The 21,323-nt window shown below is 41.9% G+C and overlaps 1 pseudogene; it reads left to right on the plus strand.

Annotated features, from left to right (window-relative positions):
* The first annotated feature begins 3,318 nt into the window (after positions 1 to 3,318).
* On the plus strand, positions 3,319 to 4,443 carry LOC147725923 (uncharacterized; annotated as a pseudogene).
* The last annotated feature ends 16,880 nt before the right edge of the window (positions 4,444 to 21,323 follow it).

Raw genomic sequence — 21,323 nt, forward strand, 5'->3', positions numbered from 1 at the left:
GTTTACCTTCAGCGTGGACGTAGTGGCAGTCCTGCTTTTTTTCCTTGCGAAGGGCTCGAAGCATGTCACTTGTGTACACCACACGTTTCTGCAGCGGATCCGGCAGAGTTCCCAGACGGGCCCAGACGGGCTTGCCTTTGGTGCGCCTTCGGCGCGCTGACGGCGCGCCCGCTGCGCCCGTCCGCTGCGCGTCCGGGTGTTACACATCTTTTTATGCAAAGAAAAGAACGAAGGGGGTGTGGCCTGGAGAAGTGGGCGTGGCCTGTGAGCAGGCTCGCTCGCTGATGGCGGTGCTTGAAATTTCCTACCCCGTGGCAGTGTTCAGATCGGCTGCACGGGTAATTAGTGACAGGATGAGTGCCCCAACCAGCCTAGCAGGTGAGGGAAAGAAGCGTAAATTTTTAAAATCAATTCACACACAATATGTTTAAAAGCGATGCAATTTCAAACAGAGCTCCCGGCTGTGCCTCAGGAGTACAGATTCTGGGAAGGGCTGGGCGTCGGCGCTTTATATAACCAAAGGGGGCGTGGCCTGTGAGCAGGCCTCGCTCGCTGATGGCGGTGCTTGCAATTTCCTACCCCGTGGCAGCGTTCAGATCGGCTGCACGGGTAATTAGTGACAGGATGAGCGCCCCAACCAGCCTAGCAGGTGAGGGAAAGAAGCGTAAATTTTTAAAATCAATTCACACACAATATGTTTAAAAGCGATGCAATTTCAAACCGAGCTCCCAGAGTTCAAACAGAGTTGATTCATGCACACGCTTTGTGTGGGTATGGCCCCATCGCAGCGCTGATTCACGGACTGTCATAAGAGATTTGCATGTCTTTGTAGGGATTTTTGCATGTGGTACCTTCCATTCGGATCAGGGTCCGGCTTTCACCTCTAAGGCGTATAAGGATGCTATGGTTTCGTTGGGGGTCCAAGTCAAGTTTTCGTCTCCGTACAGACCTGAGGGTAACAGTGTAGTGGAACGAATGAACCGTGACTTAAAGCAATCTTTGACAGCTCGAGTTATAGGCACTGGCAGAAACTGGCTGGCCCACCTCAGTGGCGTGCAGCGTGCTCTTAATAATCTCCCTAGAAGGTCTCTGGGTGGGCGGACCCCGTACGAAATGCTCTTTGGTATCAGGATGTACGTCCCTGACCTCGACGGTCTAGACTGCGTGGCTCAAGCCACGGCCTTTGACGTAGATGAACATTGTGCTGTTTTACAGGATCTACAAAAGTCGAGCGACAGTCTTGCAAAAGAACATTTGCCCTCCACGTCGGATGATGCCTTGCAGATCCCGGTAGTTGGCTGGCTACCCAAAGTTGGAGAACTGGTTCGAGAGAAGATCGACAACAAGAAAGAATTTGGTCCTTCCTATCGAGCACCGGTCCCCGTTCTTGGAGTGAAGGGCACAAGAACAGTCATTTTACCACCACTTCCAGGTCGTATGGAAAACAGGTTTATCTCAATTGACAATGTCAAGATACACAGGGTGGCCGATTCTTCATAGTATGACACCTGCAGTCTCATGTCCTTCGATTGTGAGAAATTCTGTTTTGGCCATTACTGCAGCTGCTGAACCAGAAGTGGCCTTAGAGATGCCTGTCATTTCCAAACCTATACTGAACACTTTCCCAGTTAATAACAATGATGACCTCGATTATTCCTTTCCTGCTGATTTATCGATGCCTGATTTACAAACACGTTTGGCCACAGACTCTAGATTCTCATTTAACTCTGCTTCAGTGACTTCGACAAAACCCTCAAGTTGTGCAATCTATGCCTCTTTATTCCAAAAACATTTTTTGGTTCTCCCTTGGACATATAGTTGGCTAATGCTTTTTTCAGCATACCTTTTTATGTCATTTGGTTTTGTGTTTTATTTTTTCCGACTCATGGATGGACACTATGTTGAGGAGAGAACATGCATTCGGCATCTTAATGGAACTTTGGCCCCCTTATCTTCTTCACATTCTGCTCACAGGCTGAAAAGAGACTTGAACTTTGTTAACATCACAGCATGGCCGGTTCTTGATGGGTTTGTGTGGGATGAAGTTAAATTTCAATTTCATGGCCCAACTGAAGTGCTTAATGTCCCAAATGTACTTAGAGTGAACATGGGGGATGTGGTTAAACAAAACATACGTTCTGTTGATTGGAATGTTCAGGCCGTAGAATCATTATTTACTGATGTAAAATATTATGCTACCTTTGATGCTTAAGATTTATGTTTAGAATCTGCTAATTATGGTGACTTATTTTGCTTTCAACATTATGGTAATCATTTCCTGCATAAATCGGGTTCCAGAAGAAGTTCTGTAAATTAAATTACACACAGTGGGAACATTGCCCAGCACCATTACAAGGCAGCTCCAGTACATTTTTGAAGAAGTATACTTACTTTACCGACTTTAATCAAACAAGTCCTGAGTCCTTTTATTTTAAGATGACACAGAAACCCATGTCCAAAGTTAGACTTACTGATACTAAATTGTTGTATTCGAAGTCCTTTCTAGACAAATTAGCTGTTGAAGGCTATGAGCTAAGGAAGGAAACCATTGACCGTAAATCGGTTTTGGGTTCTAAAAGTTGGCAGGTACAAGGCACTGAGGCTTTGCACCGTGCATGTCTCATCCCGAATCACATGTTGTTTTTGAATTCTACTATTTCTCAGACAACGTGCTTTGGATTGGCTACTTCAAAAAAGTTAAATTCCCCTGCTGTCCCTGATTTGGAAGAATATCCTGGTTGGGATAATTGCACAAAGTTTTCCATTAGAGAATTGCAGACATTACTAGGTAATGCATCATTTAATGTGTCCAGTTTTGATCCAAAGGGTTGGCTGCTATGGAACAGAAGCTCTGACTCTTGCCAGCATCGCTTTCTGGGTTTAACTGAAGGTTTTACACAAATCAGGCCTGATCCACGTATTGATCCTGACAACACTGTCACAACATATTCAGTTGGCAAATTATGTAAAAATTGGTTACAACATTCTACATTGGCTGCTGTTAAATTACATCTATTTAAGCTGACTGATGAGGTGGATATTAATGATTTCATTAAAGGCCCGGCAAGTGGTAGATCTAAACGTTGGATTTATGCTGCTTACAATGAAATTTGGAAGCTATCACAAATTGAGGCTGCTAAGCGCCTGAGAGCAATTGATCAAGCAAATTTAGAAAAGGTGCTTGCAGTTGTCGATAACAGTATTAACATGCTTTCTTCCCGCATATACACATTGAATAACATTGTTTCTTCTGTAGTTGATATTGTAAATGATGAGGTGTCTGTTTTATACCATGGCCAAAATCAACTGCGTTCTGTGATGCAGTTTGCATGGACTCTACAGACTCTCAAATCTGACCATGTGCCATGGAATTACATGAACGTTTCCTCCCTCTTTGCCCCATTTAATTTGACTGACAAACAGCGCATGCTTTCAATGTGAGATGCATCATTTTCCATGTTACACATTGAGAGGTTGGAATCTTTACCGTTCTCTGTTGCTGAGGCCGCTGATGCAACGTGGCTTATCCACGGATTAATTACATTACCATTCGCGTTGTACAAATTCACTAGTTGTATGCAACATGTGGCAATAGGGCGTTATGAACCGTTAGGAGGTGCCTTCCTCCATGAAGCATGGTCTCTTCCCTTCACATATAGGTGCCTGAAAGACGGCAGAGAAGTTTATCTGAATGGGGAAGAATGCACAGAGTCCCCTGACCATTCATTAATTTGCAGACACATTCAATTGCATGGTTCCTGCAACCAGGAACGGCCTAATCTGGCCTGTGTTTTGAAAGGGACTCCTGTACCCGCAATTGTTCCCACGTTCACACTTTTGGCAAATGGTAGTTATTTGCTGTTGAATAAAGAGGAGTGTTGTGGTCTTATTGTCGGTATCTCTTATGTGGGAACTGTATCTGAACGTGTTGTGTGCTGCAAAAATATAATGTATCCCCCTACGCATGGGAATTCAGATGTTTCCATCTGGCCGCGCATCCCAACCTTGAAAGCAGAGTTCAATGGTATGACTAGAATAAGAGCCCTTTTGTCTCAGAAAGAGGTGGCCCTGAGTTCGGTCCGAGAAACATTCTTCCTTCACATTGCTAACACACGCATAGAAGTGCAAGCGCTTTTAAATACTGATTTACCGTTACATTTCAGCGAGTTGGTTCATCAAATCTTTAATGCCTCCTCCACTTCCGGCTTGGCTCACTTTTTTAAATTAGTTTGCAGCGGTCTCGTGACTTCATTTGAAAAAATCTTTGGGGTCATCCCTGCCTTTTTTCATTCTATTTTTTCAAGTTTGTTCGGAGGCTTTCCTGTCTTGCTGGCTTTAGCTGCGGGCGTTTTGGTGATCTTTTGCTTTATTACAAATGGATGCCCATCCTGCATTAGGAGCAGAAGAGCCCCTCCTGTCACTGCTGCGCAACCGGATGCTTGATTACTATGGCACCCTGCCGCTTGCGACTTTAAGCACGGCGTTTGGATTATCGTTTAGATTTACTTATTTCACATGTGTCCAGCCTGTGTTTCATTGCCTGAGCTGCAATTTCCACTGGACCCTTGATTTGTGTCTCTGCTTGACGGTGTCTCCTGAAGTCGACTTTAATCATCTGATGAGCCCCGTAGTTGCTCACGAGTAGGTTTGTTCTGGCGAAAGGATTATGGCCTTGGCAGCGATGCATGGACTAATGGGTCGTTAGGATGTAATCACAGCAGCGCATGAGTTCTTGGCAAGGAGCTTTCTTGAGAACCCACTGAGTTGTCCTCTGATGTTAATAGAGGATCCAGTGATGGAGCAGCACGTATGTTCCTTCACACTAATTAATTGGTTGGCTGAACTGTTTTCGGATGAGGTCACATACTCTAGCACATTAAAAGAATGTAGAAGGTCGTGAAGACAAGGTACGGTTGGTGACACAGTATAATACTGAATCTAAACGGTTGTACTCTATTGTCAACAGACATTGGCCCTTATTAAAAGCAGATAGGGATTTGTTGCCCTATATTAGTGAGAGACCTTCAATTACATTCAGAAAAGGCAAAACTTTGGCCAATAATCTGAGCCCGAGCTACCCAATCAAGGCAAAGAAAATATGGTTGACATCTGCAACTAAAGGTTTCCACAAATGTGGACGATGCAATTCGTGTAGATGGGCAAAGAAAAAAGTATTAAACTTCAGCTACAATGGCTCCGAAACATTTGAGATTGATACTTTTATTAACTGTGAATTGACGTTTGTAGTATATGTGATATCTTGTACATGTGGTCAAATCTATGTGGGGAGCACAATTAGAAGGTTGAGAGACAGGATGATGTAGCATTTCCGAGCATGGAAGAATGGAGACACTAGGTATCCCATTGCTGCCCACAGTGTACAAAACTATGATAATCAACATCAACACCAATTTAGCTATCATGGGATTGACCATATAACTCAAGACACCAGGGGAGGGAATAGACAATTGAGATTGAGACGTAGAGAAGTGATCTGGATCATGAAGCTGAAGGCCGTAGAGAGGGGCCTTAATATCGATAATGAATATCAATTTTATTTGGGCCAAGAGTGACCTCATAATATGTATAACAATTGAGTGCCTAATGTTATGTTTAACAATGCTATTGTTGGATTTAAATGTTTATAAGTTGCTATTGTTAATCGAGGCTACATTTGAGTGGTGTAACTATGAAATATGAAGTTATTTTCGGGGGGTAATGTGTACCTATATATGAGTTTTAGTTACAAATATGAGCAAGTATGAACTTTGCGGACATCATGCACATAACTGAATAACCAGTGATTTGATGAGACAGAATACTTCCTTTGTGTATATTGTTTGCCCTTAGAGGGGATAAATTTATGCATAAGTTATTTTGAATATAGAAGAGGAGACACGATGGAGCATGATATAATTGGCGTCTCCTAATTTAATGAATAGCATGACAATATGTATATTTGAAATGTAATACTATGTTGCAGAAATTAAGATAGATATTTAGATAGGATTTGTAAAACTGTATAAATACTGAGGATACATTGGCATACACGGGCACACCTCACTTTCCTATATTAACCCCACCTTTTTCAACTAATATATTGGAGAAGACATATGGTTAGAATTATAGGATATCTATAGAGGTTGCTTCACTAGCTGGTACGTATGCTACCCGAAAGGGTTAATAAACAAGAGGCGTATGTTTAGGGAGATGCTGGTTATTCGGAAAAGGAGGACGTACTGCTAGAGATTTGAGAAGTCCAGGATTATCATACCTGATACGTTCTAATCATGGAGATTGTGGATAAGGGTATTCCACTTTAGAAACAAGAACATCTTAATGTGTATTAGTTGGAGAGAAGATACGGTTACACAATTTGGTAGCAAAGGTACGTTGTAGTAAAAAATTGTGAGAGTGCAACAATTTTTGCATCAAGATCACTACGGTAGTCTCACGATTAATTTTCGGACTATAAGTAAAGTTAATATTTTTAAGATGATTATGGAAGCTATAACACGTTACAAGATTGTGCCTACCATGAAAAGAAACAAATATACATTACAATATGGCGCTGAAACAGAACGTGAGGGTTATATCATATGATAACGTTGGTAGTTGAAATTTTGGAGAGTGTTACATTATCGCAATGCGACTACTTTAGTGGTCTTTGTGTTAAGAGGGTAGTAATAGTTGGTCTAGGGTATCAATAACTTTGGATATATTTACGGAGGTATTTACGTACTACAAGATGGCGCCCATTATGCAATGGGATAAATATACATTACAATATGGCGCTGACACAGAACGCCGAGGAGCAGCGAGGATAGTTGCTGCCGATTGTGAGGTATGTTATATGCGGATGAAACTTTGCCCCCAACTTTATAGGAATAATCTAATAATATAAACCGTTGATTCTGAAGTGTTCCCCTTATATTATTTACTAGGTGAAGGTCAATTTGGTGGAGGACAAGACGACACGCTATACGCATCGGGTAAGCCGGGAAGTTGGTAAAGATTTCATATTGCCTGTGATGAAGAGGCATGGTGGTGATTATACTTCTCGGTTATTACAGAGACTCTGGGAGATTATAGTCCTCCAATTTTGTGTTGATCTATAACGATTGTGGGAGATTTGTGACGCATCGCTTTATTGAGAAAAGAATAGGTGACTGAGGACGAAACGATATAGTACTACAGATCGGGTAAGACAGATGGCAGATGGCTATATAGGTGAATATACAATAGGTTGGAAAGGTGGTGATTTTATTCCTCTGTTATTACAGAGATATGGAGCCATTATAGTCCTCGAGCCGCATTTGATGATATTCACTGTGGGTGAGTTTTAGCACACATCGATTTGAGTTAATTGTCTTGATCTGAGGGATATGATGATAATTTGTATACTGTATATTTTTTCAGAAGTGTAGAAACCTAGGACATTATTTGGCACGAGGAGAATAAACTCTAAATTAATATCGAGACTGAGGTGAGCAAGTAGCCTAGGGTATTATTAGTAAGATAGACTTAAGGCAAAAATAGGGAATAGGAAACAGATACTCTTTTGTCTTCATAGGAAGGACCTTAAGGGACCAGATTTTGAGTGAAGAAGACTATTGAGTCCATGTGATCTGATATAAAGGGTGAGTGCTTTCGAACCCACCATATGACGGATAATAGTTGAATGCATACGTATTAGTGTGGTCTGGTAACAACTAGGGTATCCATGAAAACAATTTTGAATAAAGAATTGTTTATCAAGGAGCTAATGACAGGCATATGCAAATTTTACGTAAGAGATATATTCATTTAATAATGAAGTGGGGTACGTACTTTAAGTGGTGAAGACATCTGGGAAGAACCTTGGAGGCTAATGTGTTACTGTGGAAGTTGATGTATATAAGTTGAGTTTGGTGATTTTTTTTGCACTCATTTTGTTATTTAGATTGAAGTCCTGGTAGCAAAACGTGGAAGTTATTATTATCTTGGATAAATTGAGGAAATTAGAGTTGAATATACCCTACTAACCCTACGTTTACCTGTACTGGGCTATAAGGAATTCACAGAGAATTAGAGTGCAACTTTGGAATCCTAATAGAGGTACAAACTTTCTTTTTTCTCATGGGAAGTGCCTACACATTTAATGGAATGAGCACGATACTCTTGGGGGGTGAAGGGTACTATACTTGCCCTTCTCTTCATGCCATATAGAGTATTAATTGTAATTATGGCCAAACAGAGAAGAGCGACCTGGTTCAATGCCTCTTGTAGGGTCCAAACAGAGAAGAGCGACCTGGTTCAATGCCTCTTGTAGGGAAGCAAAAACCTCTCTATTGAAATCACTCAAAGCACGAGACACTTTAAACATAATCAGGGAGAGACGATTAGCCTACAAATTAGCCCTCCGCACTGCAAAAATAGACTGGGACGAGGGGAATTGGACAAAAATAACAGCTGCCCTCGCTTGTCGAGACTCACGGACTTTTTGGCAGATTGTTAGGCACGGCTCGGTCGAACCACTTGCAGCAGTCGAGGCCAACATAGCACCATCTGTCTGGGAGGAACATTTCAAAAATCTATACCAACCACATAGCAGTGATCAGGGGAAGAGCGAACTTGCAGGAGCGTCCCTCTCCACCAAAAATAGTGCAATTGCCATGGATGGTTTCAGCACAGAGGAAGTCACCTTGGCAATCTCGTCCCTGCCTGCAGGCAAGGCGCCGGGCCTAGACAGGCTCCCAGGCGATCTTTACAAGCACGAACCTAAAGTCTGGGCTCCCTATCTCGGGGTGCTATTTAAATCCATTCTGAAAGGTCTGCCAATCCCTTCCACCTGGCCAGGGGCTGAAATAGTGCCAATTTTTAAAAAGGGGTCCCCCCTCCTCCCGGCAAACTATAGGCCAATAAGCCTAATTGATGTATCCCAGAAATTATTTTCCAAGCTATTGTTAAATCGCTTACATGAGTGGATCAGGGACTTCAACATCCTTAGCCCCTTTCAAGCAGGCTTCAGGGAGAAGGTCTCCACTGTGGACCAGGTCTTTCGTCTCGTCCTCATACTCTGGAAAACGGTGCAGTTGGAGGGTGGCAGCCTCTACACTGTATTCGTGGACCTGAGGGCAGCGTTCGACCTGGTCCCGAGGAATAAGCTGTGGGAGGTCCTTGCCAAATTGGGGGTCCCCGAAGGTCTTTTGAATATGATAATCCGCCTCCACAGCACTAACTTTGCCCAGGTCAGATGTGGAAGGATGGGTGCATTGTCCGAGAGGCTCCCCGTTGGCAGGGGGGTAAGGCAGGGTTGTGTGCTTGCACCAACCCTGTTCTGCCTCTATGTCAACGGAGTAATCACCCACTTAGCGGGTGTACCTAACTCTGACGCCCCAAAACTGGCCGCTGAGAGGGTGCCAGCCATCATGTTTGCCGACGACACACTGCTACTATCAAAGTCGGCAAAAGGCATTCAGCGCATCCTCGACGGCTTTGTGGACTTCTGTGAGGCCCATGGATTAGAAATCAATGCCATCAAAACGAAATTCATGGTCCTCAACCCCCCGCAGAAATTCCACTTTAGTCCAAGTATTGCACACATCAGGCTAGAAAGAGTAAAAACCTTTGAATACTTGGGAATTGTGCTAAATGACAAATTTACCTGGAGCTCACACCTGGAGAAGGCAGCACTTAAATTGACCCAGCATTCGGGAGGCATAATGAAACTCTTGGCAAGCAATAAATCCTCAATCAGGCCCATTGGCCCTCCATTACAGATATACAAATCTCAGGCCAAGGGGGCCGTCATCTATGGATCTGAACTCTGGGGCCATTAAAAAAACATCAATGCTGTTGAAGGTGGAAAATAAATTCATTTGCAACCTTGTTGGGTTACCACTGAGCACTCCCCTTGTCCCCCTCAGGATGGACTTAGGCCTATGCCCGCTTGATGAGGATCTGGCTCTACGCCCACTGGCCTTCTGGCGCAGACTATGGACAACTCCAGAATTGGCCAGCTACAGGGAAGGACTCCGGGAGGTTCTTGCCATCCCAGGTGCTGGAAAAATTAAATGGCTCAATTCCATCAAACTAGAATTGGAGGCCCTGGGTCTCTCAACAATGTGGTCTGACCCTCTGAACACGTGCCATATCCTTTCTAAAAAGGAACTAGCCAAGTCATACCGTGAAAGCAAACTTTCCTTGCTACCTAATCATCAACATCGCGGGACTCTGACAGCTTCCTTCTTGTCCCACAAGGTTAACTACAACATGGAACAAACTCTGGATAAAATCTATCCCTCCGTACTGAGAAAATTATACCTTCAGTGGAGACATGGGTCTCTCCCCATTAGAACTCTCACATCTAAATGGAGTGATGATCCAAGCAGCACCTGTCCAGCGTGCAGAATTTCGGATGAAACTGAGCTCCACATCCTTTTTTTCTGTCCGGCTTATCGAGAGATCCGAAGGTACTGGATTGTTCCCATATGTAGGAATCTGGGATTCGAGAGGTGTCTGGCCACCTTTAGAGTCTTAAAAACTGATCTGTCAGACCATATTGTGTTTGCTATGGCCAAGTACCTGGGCGCTCTCTGGTCTATCAGAAGGAAATGTCTTAAAACACAGATTTGAGTGCAGACTTGTTTTTAGCATACAAGGATTTCTTTCTAGTGATGTTTTTATGAATTTTATAACTTGCTGTATAAATCATTTAAATGAAATGTTTTTTACAAACGTCTTTTATGGTAAAATTTTACCGAAATAAAGATATTTTGAATTGAATTATGGGCAATGTTTATTTGGTTGCAGCCCTGAGGAAGTCAATGTGATGTATTAATGCACGACGAAACACGTGTTGGCTGATGTACCATTTATACACAGAGGCTGAAGTACCACCTATACAGAAAAGCCTGATTGGAATATATTTTGAAGATTTGAAGCGACCGTAACCTCAGAAGGAGTGGACTTTGCTTATTCAGATATATATTTCGGCTTGCCATAGACTTGTTTGTGAAATAAGAGAAGAAAAAGTGGAGATAAATACAATAATAATATCTGTGTGCTCAGGGGGCGTTATACAATTTTGTTTCTGTAACAACAGGAGTTGCGGGTGTTGGATACACACCCTCCCTCTAGAGGCACCAACTTTTGACTTTCTGAGTTAATAAATCCCTGATAATTATTGTGGAGCGCCCTATAGTCTGTTAGGATCCATATTCGCTAATGAAAATATATTATTTCAAGAATTAAAACATAATAGGAGACCAATGATCAAATGGTTAGTGGGGAAATATGGAACAAATGGATCACGGTAGTGTAATATATATTTACATCAGTAGTGTAATAAATTATCATGTGCAGCAGGAGATATTTACAAAGTGTTGAAGAACACGTACATGGTGCTACGTATATGATACTAGGAGTGAACACCACAAGTGAATTCACTTCAATTAAAAAATGTATTTTGGACACGGCTATGCAGAGAGGAACTATAGCTAAGAGAGATAAGAGATATCTTCTCCAAGCATACCCAAGATCTCCAACATTCTACATGTTGCCAAAAAATCATAAGAATTTACACAAACCTCCATTTAGACCCATAGTGTGAACTCACGGGTCGCTTTATGAACCCATCGAAAAATATTTGAACAAATATCTACAGGTTCTGGTCCAACAGTTGTCAACATACATAAAAGATGCTACTGATCTGCTCAATAAAATTCAACAAATTGATCTAGAGACAGACTCTGAAATGTTGCTATGTACTATTGATGTTAAAGCCCTCTATACTTCAATCCAACATGATGTGGGTATTGAAGCAATGGAACATTTTGTTGCCAGAACGAACTAGGAAGAAGATTTAAAGGTTTATGTACTAGAGCTGATGAATTTCACCTTATACCACAGCTTTTTTTGCTGGAACAATGATTACTTTCTGCAACTCAGGGGCATATCCATGGAAAATTGTGCAGCTCCCAGCTAGGCACATCTCTTTATGAACACATTTGAGATTGATCATATATTAACCAACAACATCTGGACTGAACACTTGATAACCTTCATGAGGTTCATAGATGACATCTAATTATTATGGAAGGGTTCAGAACAAGAACTAACCTTGGCAATAGAGAATTTGAACTCCATCAGTAAATGTATCCAATTCACACACGAACACAGTGACAGTACCATCAACTTCTTGGATGTCAACATAACAAGTAACGGTAATAGATTAGAAACAAAAATGTACAGGGAACCCTTAGACCCTAATAACTTACTGCACTTCAATAGTTTCCACCAAACATCATTGAAACAGCATTTACCCTTCTCAAAGTTACTCTGCATTAAAAGGATATTATCAAATCCGGATAAACTACTTGTCAACATGCAAGCTATGCTGGAAAGATTTGAGGACAGAAAATATCCGCTTAACATAATAAAGGAAACAGAACAACGCATAGCACACATGTCCCGTGAACGGCTCTTAACATTTGCAACCAATTCCATTAAAGGAGATCGTGTTGTCATGGTATCCAAATTCTCCACCTCCAGCACAGCGTTTAAGAAACTGATTTTGAGATACTGGCCTATGTTACGTACCACAACAGATTTCAAAGGCATATGCAATCATCATCCTTTTTTTGCTTATGAGAGAAGTAAAAATATAAATGAAATTATATCTACCTCAAAATCAAAGATAGAAGAACAACAACAAAGAGGAATAACTCCATGTCACAAGTGCAACAATTGTAATAATGTGATTATAGGCAATTCAATTACACATCCGCGAATAGACCACACCATCAAACTACACACCACAGCAACATGCTACAGTACAAATGTCATCTACTTGTTAAAATGCCCATGCATCTTAGCCTATGTAGGCAGGAATGAACGAAATATTAAAGAAAGGATAAATGAAAATAAAAGTAATATACGCACATTCAGTCAAAAATCTTGTGTAGATATGCACTTTCAGCTGCACAACCATAATGTGAGCCAAATGCTCTTCTTGGTTTTGGAATCCATGACTCCCCGAGAGGGCACGAACATTACCAAGTCTCTCTGGCAAAAGGAAATTTATTTGATTAAATTACTGGATACTCTATATCCAAATGGACGCAATGACCAAATGGAACAGAGTTGTTTTTGTAAGCAGACTCCTTTTATTTTCCTTTTTTGTCATTATCTTGAATTTTAAGTTATAATTATGACTGTATGGGGACAGATCAACATGACCATATATTTACACAGTATATAATTTTGTGGATGTTTAATTTTGATATCTGCATTTCATGCCTTGGCCCTTCTACCTTTCTTAGCCTGCTTCACACTTTTTCTACAGTTGCACTTAAGTTCTTACACAGACTATTTTGGCAGTACTCATTCTATCTTTCACACCACTCACTTCGTGGGGTTTGTCAGTCAATTTCTTTGTTATTTGGTTATTGTGTTTTACATATTTGAAATTTTCCTTCTGTTCACTACTTTGTGACTAGGTTAAATACAGACTTTGCCCATAGGGTTCCACACCATCTATTTTCACTATAAGATGGCACCGCAATCACTTTTTGAGACACTTCGGTCACCTGACTGAGTCCGCTTTCACTCTCAACGTTGCATGTTGTGTCTTAACGGAGATGTTTTAGACACTGGCGTCCACTAGGCCAGTGGATTCCGACACAGAAACTTCAGTAATATTTTAGCAACTATTGTTGTAAATGAATCTAGGACGCTAGTGTAAATTTTCCCAATTCATGCCCTTATATAGATATACATTATCCAATCCTTATATAATGAAATGAAATGAAATGAAATGAAATGAAAACGGGATTTCTAAAGCGCATGGCTGCCCGGGGGCGTCCCAGCGCTGGGATTGTACTAACAACTGAGGGGGGAAACGGAGAAAGGAAGGGGTGTGCGCAGATTATTGTGGGAAAAGGTGAGTTTTGAGTAACTTGCGGAATTTATTGTGATTAGATTCAGCGCGTAGATGGGTTGGTAGGGTGTTCCAAGATATTGCAGCTGCAACTGAAAAACGGCGTCCTCCAGTTCGGGCTTTCTTAAATCTGTGTACCGTGGCCAAGTTACCATGGGAGGAACGCAGGGACCTATTGGGTTTGTATGGGGAAAGCATAATTTTGAGCAACGGGGGACCTTGGCCTTGTAGAGCCTTGTGTGTTATGCACAAGGCCTTAAATTTGACCCTTTCACGGACTGGCAGCCAGTGAAGTGCCCTCAAGGCAGGTTTGGCTGATGTTCTACGGGGGATACCTGTCAGGAGCCTTGCGGCGGCATTTTGAGTTCTCTGCAGAATGTTCATAGTTGCTTCAGGGGCTGACAGAAAGAGGGCATTGCCATAATCTAGCCTAGATGATATCAGCCCTTGCATGAGGAGTTTTTGAGAAGGTGCTGGGAGCAGAGGGAGGATTTTCCTGGCCGAACGGAGTAGGCCTACGCAGGTACCCGCTGTTTTTTTGGCCTGGGTTTTAAATGAAAGGTCCCGTTCCAGCCAAAAGCCCAGACTCTTAAGCTCCGTCTTGGGTTGCGGAAGGGTACCCTGGCAGGATGGCCACATAGCGCTAGGGAGGGGTGATGTTTGATGTCCCAGTAGCATAAGCTCGGTTTTGGAGCCATTCAATTTCAGCCTTGAGTCACACATCCACTGGTAGATCCCTTCGAGACAGTCATGAAGGTTTTTGAGTTAAGCACTTTCTAGTGAGAATGAGACCACCATTTGGGTGTCATCGGCGTATGTGATGGTTTTTATCCCAAAGGGGATAACCACTTCCTCCAGGGGGGCCATGTAGGTGTTAAATATTGTAGGGCTCAATGAAGAGCCCTGAGGGACCCCACACTGGAGGGGGAAAGAATCAGATCGCTCATTACCTTCACAGACCTGAAAGGTTCTGTCTCTGAGGAAGGAAGCGAGCCAGCAAAGTGCTGTGTTTCTTACTCCTAAGTTAGACAATCGCTGGATCAGGATCTCGTGGTCAACCGTATCAAATGCAGCGCTTAGATCCAGGAGGATCAGTAACACTGATCCTCCTGAATCCAAGATGCATCTGGCTTCCTCCACCACTTGTAGGAGGGCGGTCTCGGTCCCCTGACCAGGGCGGAACCCAGTTTGAGAAGGGCGAAGAAGGTTGTTGGCTTCGAGGAAAGCTGATAGTTGCTGATTGACAACCTTCTCTGTGATCTTGCTTATCCCTGGCAGGAGGGAAATTGGGCGAAGGTTGGAGAGGTCAAGTGGGTTAAGACCTGTTTTTTTCTGAAGGGCTTTGACTACTGCGTGCTTCCAGCTATGGGGGACCACTCCTTGGCTAAGAGAGGCGTTAATAAGGTTGGTGGCCAGGTGTGAGATGGTAGGTCCCACTTGTTTAAGGATATGAATGGGGGCTGGATCATTTGGAGAGCCACTTTTCATGCATGAAAGGGTTTTTTGAAACTCTTCATTGGTCATCTGATTGAAACTGTCAAGGATAGGGCCGGCCGTTGGAAGTGAAGACGTTTCTACAGGGTTTTTGTCAGATTTGGGGGGGAGGGTTTGTAGGATGGTTGTGATTTTATTCTGAAAAAAAGTTGCTATTTGATTGCATCTAGCGACTGAGGGTACCTGAGTGGGGGGGGATTGGGAACTTTTAATAAGTCTTTAAATATTTTATAGGTCTCGCGGGACGAGTTTGAGGCAGATTTAATTTTTTCCTCATAGAAGGAGGACTGTGCTGATTTTCGGGCTAATTTATAAATTTTCATTGATTTTTTATATTCTTCTTTAATGAGTTGGTCCCAGTTTTTTCTCCATTTGCGTTCTTGGACTTTGCAAATTTTTCGTAGATTCCTAAGTTCTTGGGAATACCAGGGGGATTTAAAGGAAGTGCATTTTTTCTTAGTATTTTTCTTGGGAGCGACTTGGTCTAAAGTAGAGGTGAGCCAGCTGTTAAAATTTTTGTCTGCTTTTTCTGGGTCGGAATCTGCGGAGGGAGCAGAGTGAGTTAATTTTTGCGTCCAATTTTCGAATGATAGTTTGGACCAGATTCTTTCCTGTTGTCTGGATCTGGGGGGTGTCAAGAGTGGTTTGCCAAATAAAAGGGATAAGAAAATGATCTGACCATGGGAGGGGGAGTGGGTGAGAGACTTCTAGATTATGGAGATTGGTGAAGAGTGGATCTAAGAGGTGTCCTTTGGCGTGAGTTGCTTCAGAATTTTTGAGTTGGAGGTCGAATGCTTTTAATTCTGAGATTATGTCTCCGGCAGCTTTATCTTTATTATCCTCGAAATGGAGATTTAAGTCTCCTAGAAGGAGAAAGTTAGAGGTCGATGTGCCAGTATAGGCATATAAATCAGTGCCATATTTGGCCTGAGCCTTGCAGCCCAATTACGTCATGGCTACTTCCACTAAGTTCCGAGAATCAACAACGAGTTCTTGGAAAATCACGCCTTCAGCAGCTAGGGGCTTCCCCCTGTTTGAATATTGATTTAGAGAGCAAGTAGAGAGGTACCCCTTAACTCAAATCAAGGGAATTAGGGTTTACCAACCAGTGAAAAAAGAGAGATTCCCTTGAACAAAGCTAAATTTATAAATACAATTAAAGTTTGGAAGCGAAAACAATTACAAAATTTGCATGTATAAAAAGAACACAATTTATTGGTTACACAATGATTAAAAAAGTGGACGGTTTAAAGACCACTTGACACAGGTTTAAAAGAAATAAAAATAAAATACCTGGCATTCAATATTGACCAGCAGATTGATACATAAAGACAGAAAACAGTAAGACATTGAACTTGTGCAATACTAAGTGTATATTCCAACTCAATTTCTGACACCAATGTTATGCACACTACGGTACAGTGTATCAACAGGGATATCCGAGTCGTGAATTATACTGTAGAATGCGTAGACGCGTTTCGGTGGCTTCCCAAAATTCTATCCACCTTTATCAAGACTACAAATGATATCTGTCGTAGTACGGGGGTCAGTACAATCTCCCTAAAAATGGATACACAATGAGTTAGAGTTGATACTTGGTAATTCTAAACATTTAACAATATTCTAGTCTCATACAGTTGGAGGTATAAATTCCAAACCTATTACATCAATGTGAGCCTTCCCAGTACATTGCGGTTGGTCATGCACTTCTATTTGTATTTGTAAGTACCAATCAAAAACAATAGCATGTAACATGGATACAAAGTGCTTTGGCGAGAAACACAATTCATTTTCTAATCTGATTAAACAATGGTTTCAAATACATGCATCTCTATGTGTCCAAGAGTGAGCTAGTCCACTTATTTCACCTTCAGTTTCCGTTTTACAGGGCCTGAGCTTATAGTCTATTGGATGATACTAGACGTCCCTATTCAAATCCTAAGTAGTATCCTATTGCAGAAGTTAAGTTACCAAATTATAGCCCCCTTCTTTGCGCTCTTTGATGGAACATGTTGGATAGGGATGCTGGTTTTATATTTAAGAAACCCTAACTTATGGGTGGTACTTGTCCCTCCTACATTTGGGTCTGAAAAGAGGGACACATGATCTTACCCAGCACTGTGGTAACTTTCGGTAAACTGTCCAATCTCATTGAATTGGGTGTGGATGGTAATATCTGTGATAGAGTTATTCTTCCTATAATAATCGACATAAAGGCGGACATTAGACCGGTTCTCTCAATCCTGATCTCATACTAAGCTATGATACAAAAAGTGGAGTGGAATAATTAAAAATACCTCTAAACCCAAAGGTGCTGTTATGTTTTACTCCTGTTACCGCTTCATCTTATTAGCGAGTTTTGGCAGAGAATGTTTAGTTGCATTTGGCGTTTCTATAGTTTACATGTGAGGTTGGCATTCCTATTTGGCAGACACAAAAACGGGAATCAAGCCCTGCATCCTATGTTTTTAATTATATATTTGGACATTCTATAGCGCACATATTATTACTGTTATTTAGTTACCTCTAAATCCGCTTTTGAGTGATGTCAAATTTCAGTATTTTCCTGATGACATTTAGTATAGGAGAAGAAACGCTGGCTTCATATGTCCATTTAAAATGCGTGTCTTTATCGAGTTGCAGGTCCGTTATCCTACAAATCAGAACGGTAATGGACAATTAGAAGGGGGCATCTATATTGTAACTGCATTTGCAGGGGGTGTACACTGATCGTGATCGTTATACCCTATCGTGTTGCATCATCTTAGTATGTTGGAAAGCTGGCGTACCTGTTACTGGGGCGCTTGAACACTGGCTGCAATAGCTCCAAATGGTCGAGCCTCGTGATGCACTTGTCTTTACTATAAAAACCAGCTACGCTTACGTCATGCCGTTGCGACGTGAGAGAATGCTTCTCTAGAGATTGAGACAAAAATACAAACGAGGCTATTAAAGATTGTGCGCTTAGTCTTAGAGCTAGCCGTCACTAATCCCACATGCTGCAATGTACCGCTTACCTATAAAGTCGCAAAGGGCTGCCTGCTTCTCTGGTTGCGTGGAGTCTACCAGGAAGGAGACGAAAGACGCCATGTTTAAATACCTTATCTGGTGCCTCATAGGTCCAGGCATAAGCCAATCGGGACGGCGTATATGGATCAGGAATATTTGCATACGCGGGCTTGTCATGCCAAAATCCCATTGGACGAGGTCCCTGACTTGTGTTTTTTCTACGTAGAGTCGATATATTGCACTTCCTGTTTGTACGCGAGAAGTTCCGATATTTATCTATATATATCTACCCGGCCATCAGCAAGATGTAAGGCACTATACACCCCTAAATTTGATCGCATATATATAGCGCGAGGGCTATGTGTTGTATGAGTGAGCCGGATTCGCATACTGATTAAAAAATGTCCGACTACACTAATGTGGTTGTCTAATCGATACATGGCCATTGGTAGAAATCAGACACTACCAGTATTATTCTTTATTAGACACTTATATATAAAATATTTGCTCGACCCTCGTCATGGTGTAAGTCACTATACACCTCTAAATTAAATCGCTTGTGTATAACAAGGGATATATGTTATACGAGTGGGCCGGACTCGCATTACTGATTAAGAATATCCGACTACACTGGTGTAGTTGTTTAATAGATACATAACCATGGAAAGAGATTGAAGACTACCAGTGTTCTTCTTTTTATAGAGAGACAAGGAGCGGACTGTCCCGCTTCCTAATAATGACAATAGGAAGGTTGAAGGATGGGAATGTCTGCATACAAAGGTATATAAGTCTGTCCTAATGGAAGGGAAATCATATTTGAATCGTGAGGGATTGTGGGTCCACACTATCAGGGGTACTTGGCAGTGATAAGCAGAAGCCTATCAGTGTAATCATGTCCCTAAGATTTTGAATGATGTGGGTTACTCTAGATACATTTCGCCCAATCCGCCTTTGAGGATGGTGTTTAGGAAGCAGAAGTACCATTGTTCCCGAGTTTTTCTTCTTTCTTACTTTCTTACTTATCACCGCAAGTCATTGCAAGTATGGTTGTGCTGTCTATAGTGCTCTGTCAATGGCGCATTGCATTTATTTGTGCGGATAGCGGATTTATGCTCCAGCACTCTGAGTCTGAGTTCCCTACTTGTCTCCCCCACATATCCCAAATTGCAGGGGCAGACAAGCAGGTATACCACATTCTGACTCCTGCAGTTGTTAAATGTTTTGGGGGTCAGAGTTTTTCCATTGAATTCAAGGCTAGTGCCCACAATGCAATGAGGGCAGATAGAACAGGTTCCATATTTGTGGTTACCTGATGCCTTACTACCAGTCAATGTTTGTTCGGTTTCCATGGGTGGCCTATAGGTATGTACCAGACAGTTACGGAGTGTTTTTTTTCTCCAGAATGAGAACAAGGGTTTATTGAGTTGGTTTTCAGTATTAAAATTAAGTATGCACCAATTTCTATTGACTATATTTTTAATCTGCTTGCTTACATGCAAAAACTGGGTCACAAATACTATTCTGTCTAAATCATTTTTGTTGCGAGTTTTGTTCTGGTCAAGTAGGCTGTCACGATCGTAAAACCGCGCTCACTTAAAGGAATGTTTAATTAATTTGTGGGGGTAACCTCTCTCCTTAAGTTTTCTCATTGTATTTTCTGAGTGTCTGTAGAAGTCTTCCAGATTGGAACAATTTCTCCTTAGTCTAAGAAATTCACCAAAAGGCACATTGTGCCTTTGGATGGTTGCTAGAGTAATGTAGGAGTGAATTTTTATCGGTTGGCTTAGTAAAAAGTTCAACTTTTAAGCTCCCTTCCTCATCTTTAATGACGATGTCCAAGAATTCGACCCTGGAATTACTGTGATGTCCTGTGAACCTGAGATTGGGGTCACCAAGGTTGAGCCACTCTAAGAAACATAATAAATCCTCGCTAGCACCACCCCAGATGAAGATGATATCATCAATGTAGTGATGTCAGCAGGAAACATTCTCAAAGAAAGGCGCGGCCTCGTTGAATATATGTTTCAATTCAAAGTTTCCCACATATAAGCAGGCCAGGCTGGGGGCACATGTGGCCCCCATACTGGTCCCCTTGATTTGGAGGTACAAGTCGTATTTAAAGAGGAAAAAATTCCTCTTCAAGATCAGATAGATACACGACATGATGAAGTTGTCCTCACCTCCATTCAAGTCCTCTGTTTCCAATATGGAAGATATCACCTCAATGGTATCATAATATTGATTTACCCAAGAAATCCTGGAATTTTCAAAGAATTGAGTCTTTGAGTGACTTTATTAAGTCCAATCATACGTCAAACTCGGCACCTTCAAGGTATAAATATGCCTACATTTGCCCAGACAAACACACAGTGGTTTGGAGCAGATCGACTAACTACTTGCCCGATGCCCTGCAGCAACAAGTGCTGAAAGAAGCTGACCCTCCAGCTGACGCACTGAGAGACGCTGTCTTTTCTCTTGCCGAGAAATCCAGCTCCAGTGTTTCCAGGCTATCCTTGCGGGTTGCTGGGAAATCGAGTCCTGAGAGAGAGATACAAGACCTCCTTCATTCGAAAACCAGGGTACGGGGCTGATTAGACCTTTAGAGAATTCTTGATTAGATCCTTGGCAGGGAAATACTAAACTTAAGCTACTCCTCACTTACTTCTTCCCTTGTACTAGACTTAGGTTAGGTACACCGGGGTAGGCGTATTTTAGAAGTACCAGTTGAGTACTTTTAGCCATCATTTTAAATCTGTATGTATTTTATACGTTTTAGGCAATTTATGGCTTAGCAACCACATCATGCTTTTACAGTACTACTTTATATTACTTTTCGTGTTATATGCCTTGTACTTTATTACAAGTATTACGATTGTAGCAGTACATTTCTTATGCTTGA

This window comes from Lissotriton vulgaris, chromosome 3_1 (assembly GCF_964263255.1).
Source record: "Lissotriton vulgaris chromosome 3_1, aLisVul1.2, whole genome shotgun sequence".
NCBI lineage: Eukaryota > Metazoa > Chordata > Amphibia > Caudata > Salamandridae > Lissotriton > Lissotriton vulgaris.